The sequence below is a fragment of the Syngnathus scovelli genome, chromosome 1, assembly GCF_024217435.2.
Source record: "Syngnathus scovelli strain Florida chromosome 1, RoL_Ssco_1.2, whole genome shotgun sequence".
In the NCBI taxonomy this organism is placed as follows: Eukaryota; Metazoa; Chordata; class Actinopteri; order Syngnathiformes; family Syngnathidae; genus Syngnathus; species Syngnathus scovelli.
In genome coordinates this window covers 11,503,218-11,511,400 of record NC_090847.1, presented here as the reverse complement: position 1 = coordinate 11,511,400, position 8,183 = coordinate 11,503,218, and the positions used below count along the sequence as shown (strand labels likewise).

The following is an 8,183-nucleotide window of genomic DNA, read 5'->3' as shown; positions in this document are numbered from 1 at the left end:
TACCTATCGTTTAGCCTGTTGTTGCTATTGTTTAGCCTGTTGTTGCTCGTTCATGACTGTTTTTGGTGTGGGATTTTGTCGAATAAATTGCCCCCCAAAGTGCGACTTATACTCCGGAGCGACTTATATATGTTTTTTTCACTTTTTGGGGCATTTTATGGCTGGTGCGACTTATACTCCGGAGCGACTTATAGTCCGGAAAATACGGTACTATTTTCAATTTATACAAATATCAACAAAACATTTTCTTTAAAAAAATAATTAGAGATGCAAGTAAACGTTTAAAGATGACTTTTTTGGGCTGATTCCAAATCTGCCCCTATTTTATCTTTAGCACATCAGGTTTTATTAATAATATTAATAGTAGTAGTAGTAGTATTAATAATAGAATAGTAATAGAAAAATACCATATCTAATAATATTTATGAATTAAGGGTTGGGTTCAGCAACAGGTTGATTTTTTTTTCTGAAAAGTGAGCTATGAATTACAACGCATGGTAAAATTTGTATTACACAAGCTTTTATAGGTCAAACTTAAAAAGAAATAAAACCTCAAAACCTGATGCGCGAGAAAGAAAGATGATGAGATTTTTCAGCTCAGTATCAAAAATAGGTTTGGGGCACATAAGTCATCTCTGATTAAAAGTTGTTCTTGACAAGTGTAATGGTACTATTTTATTATTATTATTTTAATTTTAGACTATTGTGCAGTGCGAGAGGCTCAACAAGTAGTTTTCATGAATGACAAAAATTTAATCGCAGCTCGCAATGTTAAAAACTGACACGAGCTGTATTTCCGGGGTTTAAAGCCTAATGTAGATGAGTGTACCCAAAGGACAATTTGAGAAAAGGCTTGGGAGACAAAGGACATAGATGTACATGTGTAGTATTTATTTAGCAAGACATTGCCTACTAATGGCATGGTATTCATATTACACCCTTTTTGTTGCTTTTGTGGCTTGATTGGGATTGACAGAAATGTTATCTGGATGCAAACATTTGCAATGCAATGACACATGAGGTTTCATTCTTAATGCAGTCCACGTGCAAAGGTTTCTGTGGACTGTAGTTGGAGTGGACGGAAACTAAACGAAATTGAAATCTAAACAGGAAAATAAAATGGTACACATATACAGTACAATCTACTGTTTGTGTACAGTGTACCTCAGATTGCTCTGGCACAGTTTTACTTTAAAAATAGATGCAATGGGTAAGACTTAAAGTGCTTACATAAATGTTCAGAAAAATGCATTACATAACCCATTTTATTCAGCCTGTGCGGTTTGCATTTTTTAAATGTTGTTTCCAAACGCCTGCATCGTGGCACACAAAGCAACTCACTGTTGTGTACATTTTCGATCAGCTGTGAACGGAAACTACGGCGCCAGCAACAAAACGGAATAGTTTGCTGTAGTTATTTTAAGTTGATAATGCATTTGAAAGTGTCGGCCGCTCCAAAAGCCCATTTCAGATTGTGATGTGTAATCTTTTCAGCTGTTAAACAGGGATGGATATCGGTGCGTGGGTGTCCGCGTATATGACTTGCAAAATGATCTTTGTGCATTATATGTACAATCAAGACTACATCAGGAGACTATATCTGAGCTGGAGACTCCCACTCAAACCCACACATGCCTTTCACGCGGCACTTGTCTGTCTGTGGTGATGTTAATGTTAAGCCCCTCTGCCTCTGCCTGCAGATGAGTGTTTTACATTTGCTTCCAACAGATTCTGCCTGCGCTGCTTTGGAGAGTGCTACATTTGGTTAAAAGCCATTATTATGGTAATGTAAGGGTGCTTGAGATAATGGCAAGATGAGAGCGACTCGACTGCTTCTGACATAACAACCCTACTTTATCTATCTCTTCAGCTTCTTCCCGCTCGCACTCGCTGGACGGGTTTTTGGCCCACTTTCTCACCCTGACTCACCTTTCTCTTTTCCCGATCACAGAGCAATTTTGCAGGAGATGCCGAGCTTGCGGCACAGCTATTTTATCATTAGCGCTCGACATTATTGCGCAAATTTCTGGTGTTTGACCGTCGCCTGTCAACAATTTTGAGGTACTTAATGAAAACCTGTATCGCATCCAGCTATTGATGGGCTGCAGTTAAATCCAGGTGATACCCGTGACCCGAGGAGCCCGTCTCCGAAGAGAAAGCAGCATCACATTGGGTGCCGCTTGAGCTCAGACAAGAGGAAGAGACCGTGTAAGTCACTGGCAACAGATTTTTCAGGTCACTAGCACTGAAAAATTGAAAGATTGTGATGCTGGCAGATAGAAAGCGGAGCAGGAAGAAATAGAGTGAGAGAGTCAAAGAGAGGAAAAGGGAGCAAAGACGAGAAAAAGAAGCAAGGGGAGGGGTGGGGGGGATTGAGAGCAATGTAATGCCATGCACATCGAATTTTCCTTAATATGATTTTGTGTTCTGTGTCTATTCAAGTCAGCCCTGATTTGGTTGTGTCTTCTAATCGCATCAGAGCTGGGATTTGCTCAAGCTTTTTCACTGCTGTTGTGTTGTCCCCCCTCGCCACCCCAACCCTTATTGGAGTTGGCATCAGCTTTCATGACACAAATCCCCTCTGATAAATTAAAAATGATTGATTCAGAGTCAAAGATGGAAAGTGCACCGTAGGGAGTGTGCAAGTGTCTCCACTTGTATGTTTTTGCGTGTGCTGACTTGCATTCGCAACAATCTTTCCGCTGCACGCGGGCGTGTTGTGTGTCTTCTGCTACAGTGTGCGGGTCTCATCTGCATGTACGCTCGCTGCGAGACAGAATGCTGGGCTTATTACACAGGAATCCTGTCAGCTGAAAAGAATGTGAGAAGATGGCAAATATCCGACGTGTGAACCTCAAAGCTATCGGTGTCTATGTAATGCTCTAAGCGGTGCGTCTTGCCAACATCAACTAAACGCGTGAAATCCTGGACCAAAAAGTGTGAAAATCCGCCAAGAACACGGAGCGAGCTGTGAATCTCTACATAAGCACAATAACTTGCAGTCATACGCCAAGTTAAAGTGCTGCAGGTTTAATTACGGGAGCACATGCACATCTAGTTTGTCTTACATTCACTTATTGCTCCTAAAACAGATATAGGCCTTCTCACTTTTTTGACGCACACGCGCGCACGTACGCACACAACCCGGTTGTGGGCTCCGGCTCTCCCAATTAAGCGGAGGAGTGTTGTGGAGTATTGGTGTCGGGGGATTCTGCTTTCTTCTCCTCTGTCAGGTCCCATCACAAAGGCTCCTCATTAGTGTCAACCTCAGCTGTGCCACCACTTTCTCCTTCCTTCCCTCTTCCTCACTCCCGTCTCTCTTTGACTTTTCCTCCTTCCGTATCTCCATCTATCCCCCTCCCCCATCTTTGACTTACTCACACAGCATTTATTACCGAATGCTTGCACAAAAGCGGACGCTGATCACCCTGTCGTCTCTCCTGCCGCGCTTGGACATCGCTCTGCCCGCTGCGCCCAACCTCCCTATACAATATGTGCCGAGAGTAGTTGGTTTCACTGGGACAGAGACAAATTAGGGCCTCATTTAAATAAGAAAATAACAAAATCACTCGAATAAAGACGTCACGTTAGGGGAGTAAAGCTGTAATTTTAAAGTTTCAAAATTCATATACTGATTCAACACACACAGTTCACTCAGAATGCCCCTTCGAAAGTAGCTGTTTATTGTAGAATGGCCACAATTTGCCGCGCAATTGGGCCGCATTTTGCCACAGTGCCGGTAAATGACAGATGTCACATGTCGCCAGGTTCTGCTGCTCTCGCCATTGAAAGTCTGACAATAAACTAGAGCAGGCTAAAACATGCGTCAGTGTGGCGGCCATGTTTCCAAGGGTGACTATCCCATCAAAGATAAAGGACATCAGTTTAGCATCGTCATAGCGTGTTGAATCTATTATGCCTATTTATATATCTATAGCTTTTTTGTACTCAAGTGCGAGTGTCTTGCTTTTTGCTTGCGTGCGTGCATGCGTGCAATTTTCCTCCCCGCAACCACCAACAAGCACAGTTTATATCAACTTTAAAAAAATTTCTTTGCAGTCATCTTCTAGAATTCTAAAATAATTTATATGAGTCTTAATAGTTTAACTTATTAGCAATGCAAGGAATTCCTCATTTTCAGAGTGGCCCTGCGTCGTACAGCGGTTCTAATGACAGCAAACAGGTGTCTTTGTTCTTCAGCAATTCGGTGACAATGACTGGAGAGATCCCGCGACAAAAGCAAAGGTTGCAAAGTTAGTGTTGATCATTAAAACCCTCGGAAGGCTCGGTCGGAAGCAATGTTGATTTGTGCCTCGACAGTGCGGTATCATAGACACATAATGATGATAATGATCAATGCCCTGCCGACACAGCAGTGCCAGTAACATGTAAACAAGGCAACAGGGGAGTTGGCGTGGAAGCGTGCAGTTCAGAGATCACTGTGTACACGTCGACAATGAGATGTGTGGAAAGAAGGCAAACAAGATAAAACAAGGCGATTGTTGTTTATTTGTTGTTGCCACGATTCCCCAGAGCAACTATCCCCCCCACCACCACCGCACCATTTCACCTCTGCAGTTACACCAACCCTTTTGTTCTTCCCCTCCTCATAGTCCATCTCTCTCTTCCATTAGTCTGTCTCCTTTTATTCTCCAATTAAGAAATCCCACTTTGATTTCAAGAAGGGGTTATGGGTGCCATACTGGGGTGGAGTGTAATTTTCACTCCCAAAGTCCCAAGTCCCAATCTGAACCTCTCTATCGGATATACTCTCTCCCTGTCTGTGCATTAGCGCTCTCGCTTTCTCACTGTCTTTTTCTGCACAATTTGCTATCAAAGACATGATAATTAGGCTGAACACAAGTTCATCTGGCTTCTATTATTTCTCTTTAATTAATAGTGTATCATAATGACATAGTTACTCCACTGCACTTTGTGACTCATTTTGTGTGTGTGTGTGTGTGTGTGTGTGTGTGTGTGTGTGTGTGTGTGTGTGTGTGTGTGTGTGTGTGCGTGCGTGCGTGTGTGCGTGCGTGCGTGCGTGTGTGTGTGTGTGCGCGCGCGCACATATACTTGAAACCAAACCCTGAATAGATAAAAGACGCAGCGTGTCAAAACCTTGCAAACTTTTCTCCCTCTCTCCTCCTCCTCTCCTTTTCCCTCCCTTTTGCTCTCCTCCCTTCTCCTCTCTGCTCCTCACTGCAGACCTAATGAGGACATTTCTGTCACGCAATCTCACACGCACAGCTGCCAGCCTCAACCAGCTACAAGTCGCAGGTACCCCCCCCCCCTTCTAACCAATGCATTAGGAAAATAAACAAATAGAAACACATTTAGTATAGTGGGCGATTGAGAGAGAAAAAAGTGGGAGGGGGTGTGAAGGAAGACTTAAAAGGAGACTGAGTGAGAACAGAGCAGGGCTGAATTCACTAATCTCCGAGGAGGCATAAAGTGAACATGCCAACCACCTTCGGCTCCAAGCAAAAGAAAAAAAATTCCGTTGGTTTGGTGATAAATAGGATTTAAGTTGGGGTGACAGCTCTTCTGTGCGAGCGCGTGCACGTTGGCTTCAATGTATGCTCACGTCTGTGTTTGTGTGCGCTTTGTGCACATAAGCACATTCGACTGATACGCCACAATGGGCATCCTTCCAGCGAGCACCCACCCCCCCCCAATGCTTTGCCGTGCGCTGCTTGTGACTTATCTCTCAAAAACAAAGATGGATGTGTCAGCGTGCTTATTAAAACATGCTTTTAGCCCTGGCCGCCACTCTTCAGGAGGAAATCGCTTTCTGCCGGAGATTGACAAAACAGAAAAGAGAAAACAACATCCTCATTTAAGCCCAACATCTTGGACATGATTGCTCACTTTAAGCCGGGTGTTCCTATTGAGGTTTTTTAATTGTTTTTGCCTTTTTTTCCTACTCCAAATTTATAAGACATGGTTGGACTCTTTAATTACCTTCAATACTTGTCCCCTTATTTCAAACAATTGCACAGATAAAGTGGCGCAGAACAGTGCTAAAGCTCTGTTTTCTTTTCCGGCATCCTCAAAAACACCCAACAAACTTCTTGTTGGTTAGCTTGTTTTTTATTTCAAGGTGCAGAGCCCCGGATTCTCTGATGCGGCGAGGCCGCTATCGCGCCATCATGCCGACACGGTGTCATCTTACAGAGGAAATGAAAGGCCTGTCGGTGACAAATCAACGCTGACAAGAGTATCTGAAGAGATCCCTCCAAGCTTCGCTCGGGATTAGCCGTGTGCCATCGTAAAGACAAACATGGCCCGTGTGTTGCTATTTACATCACAGAGGAAAACAAAGGCTGGGGGTGCACGGGAAGGCTTGTCTTAATACTTGGCAAGATGATGGACTCTGTTCATTCTGTATTAGCAGATTAGGCATAATTTATGAGCCAATCACTTTCCATGAAGTGAATGCAGAAGGGGGAGTGGGTGGTTTTCAGTTTATAGATTTATAATTGAAGAAGCAAAAACAATATGGAATGGGAAACGTCATGTGCGATGATGCATCTTCACAGTTCCACTTTCAAGAGAGTGTCATTTCAACAGAAATTTGCTGTATACGTTTGATGTGAAACGGATTCTTTATTTATGAACCATGTGGTTAAACTCTATTATCCCATGTCACGCCACAGCATGCATATGCATCTCCCATGTTGGAGAGGGAGAACAAAAAGTACGTGAACCTCATGAGAATCTGCTTATATATATAGTTTAACATCTATCATATTTTTTGTATACTTTATCTTTTCTATATACTTTATAGTTTTATTTTGCACCGTAGGGCAGCTTTAATCTCATTATACTATGTATAATGACAATAAAAGGCATTCTGATTCACAGTTGTGAGGTTGCAGGCCCATTTTTTCGTGCACAGTGCAATCTGACTGTAGGCGTGAGTGGAGTTTTCTTTTGAGGGGTATTTTGCAAGACCTACGCAGATAGAAGAGAGCGTTTGCAGCATTGCGCATCATTGTGGGAGGGAACGCGGCCGATTCCCGGCCTATCCAAGTATCTCCAAGCTCATTCCATTTAAATTCAGCCCAAAGAGAGGTGCGCAGTCTACATGGCGAAAGGACTTGCAGGACAACAGAACACGCAGTGCATTTACAGTAAAAGGAACCAACTCCAAGATGATCTGCACTTGTGGATTCCTCATTCTTTTCTGATGCCTTGCCATAGAAAATGAGGTAATCTCAGGGAGAACACGAAATGGAAGAAGTGGAGATCAGCACTGTCGAAAAGTAGGGACAGAAGGCCTGCCAGCATGAGCGCTCCAAGCTTACATAAGTGAAACTCCCAGGGTTTACTTCTTGCATGGTCCATGCCACACTATGAAGTGGTTTTCTGTCTAATTACATGCAAAGTCGCTTCTGACGTGTACTCTATGGAGGCTGGCTCCAAAACACCGACACCTACTGTATAGGCAAATCGATTATGAAAACTATGAAGTTGCAATGTTCTTGCAGGTTTGAACAGGTACATTGTCACAAAATGAAGGTTCACAAAGTAATACTATATATTTATGTTTGTCTTGGACTTAAACTGTACTGATTAATCTCAATCAAAATTGAAGGCATTTCTCTATGTCAAAGGGAAATTTCTTTTGCAATGATTGCCAATGCCAACCAGTTAAAAAAAGTGGCTGTCTGAGTTCAATTGAAGAGCATCGTAACCAAACCCAACCTGACAGGCATTATGTACAGACCTGAGCTCGGCACAGGTAATACAAACTGAAGCAATCAGTTTGTCTGACCTGTCATGCACAGAGCTGAATCACTGAATAGAGCACCGATACGAATGTGGAGAAAGCCAAATGAACAATAGAAATTGAATGGAAAAACACCCAGGTTGTCATCTGTTTGGAAAGGTTTGTATATTTTTGAACTCCCAAAAGCCAAGATTTATTCACTGTCCTCTGTGACATGAGATAGCCTCTTCGGACCATATTAGGTTCAAACTATGACCGAGCATACAGAAAAGACTGAACTTCTAACCTTAAAATCTACACCAGTCACATTTCAAAAGATTTAATTCACGATCCACAATATCAGGCATGCATATCACATTATTACTTAGCCTGTTTAAATCAAATTCTGTTTGGCATCCCCCTCTATGTATGGCGCGGCAATTTTATATGTTTGTGTTTACCATGTCATTTA

General features: G+C 42.7%; 1 long non-coding RNA gene across 1 annotated transcript; it reads left to right on the top strand.

Annotated features, from left to right (window-relative positions):
* The first annotated feature begins 5,132 nt into the window (after positions 1–5,132).
* Positions 5,133–6,863, top strand: LOC125980222 (uncharacterized). The gene is made up of 2 exons (XR_007485553.1): positions 5,133–5,277; positions 6,101–6,863. It is a non-coding gene; the product is annotated as an uncharacterized lncRNA (long non-coding RNA).
* Positions 6,864–8,183: the final 1,320 nt, after the last annotated feature.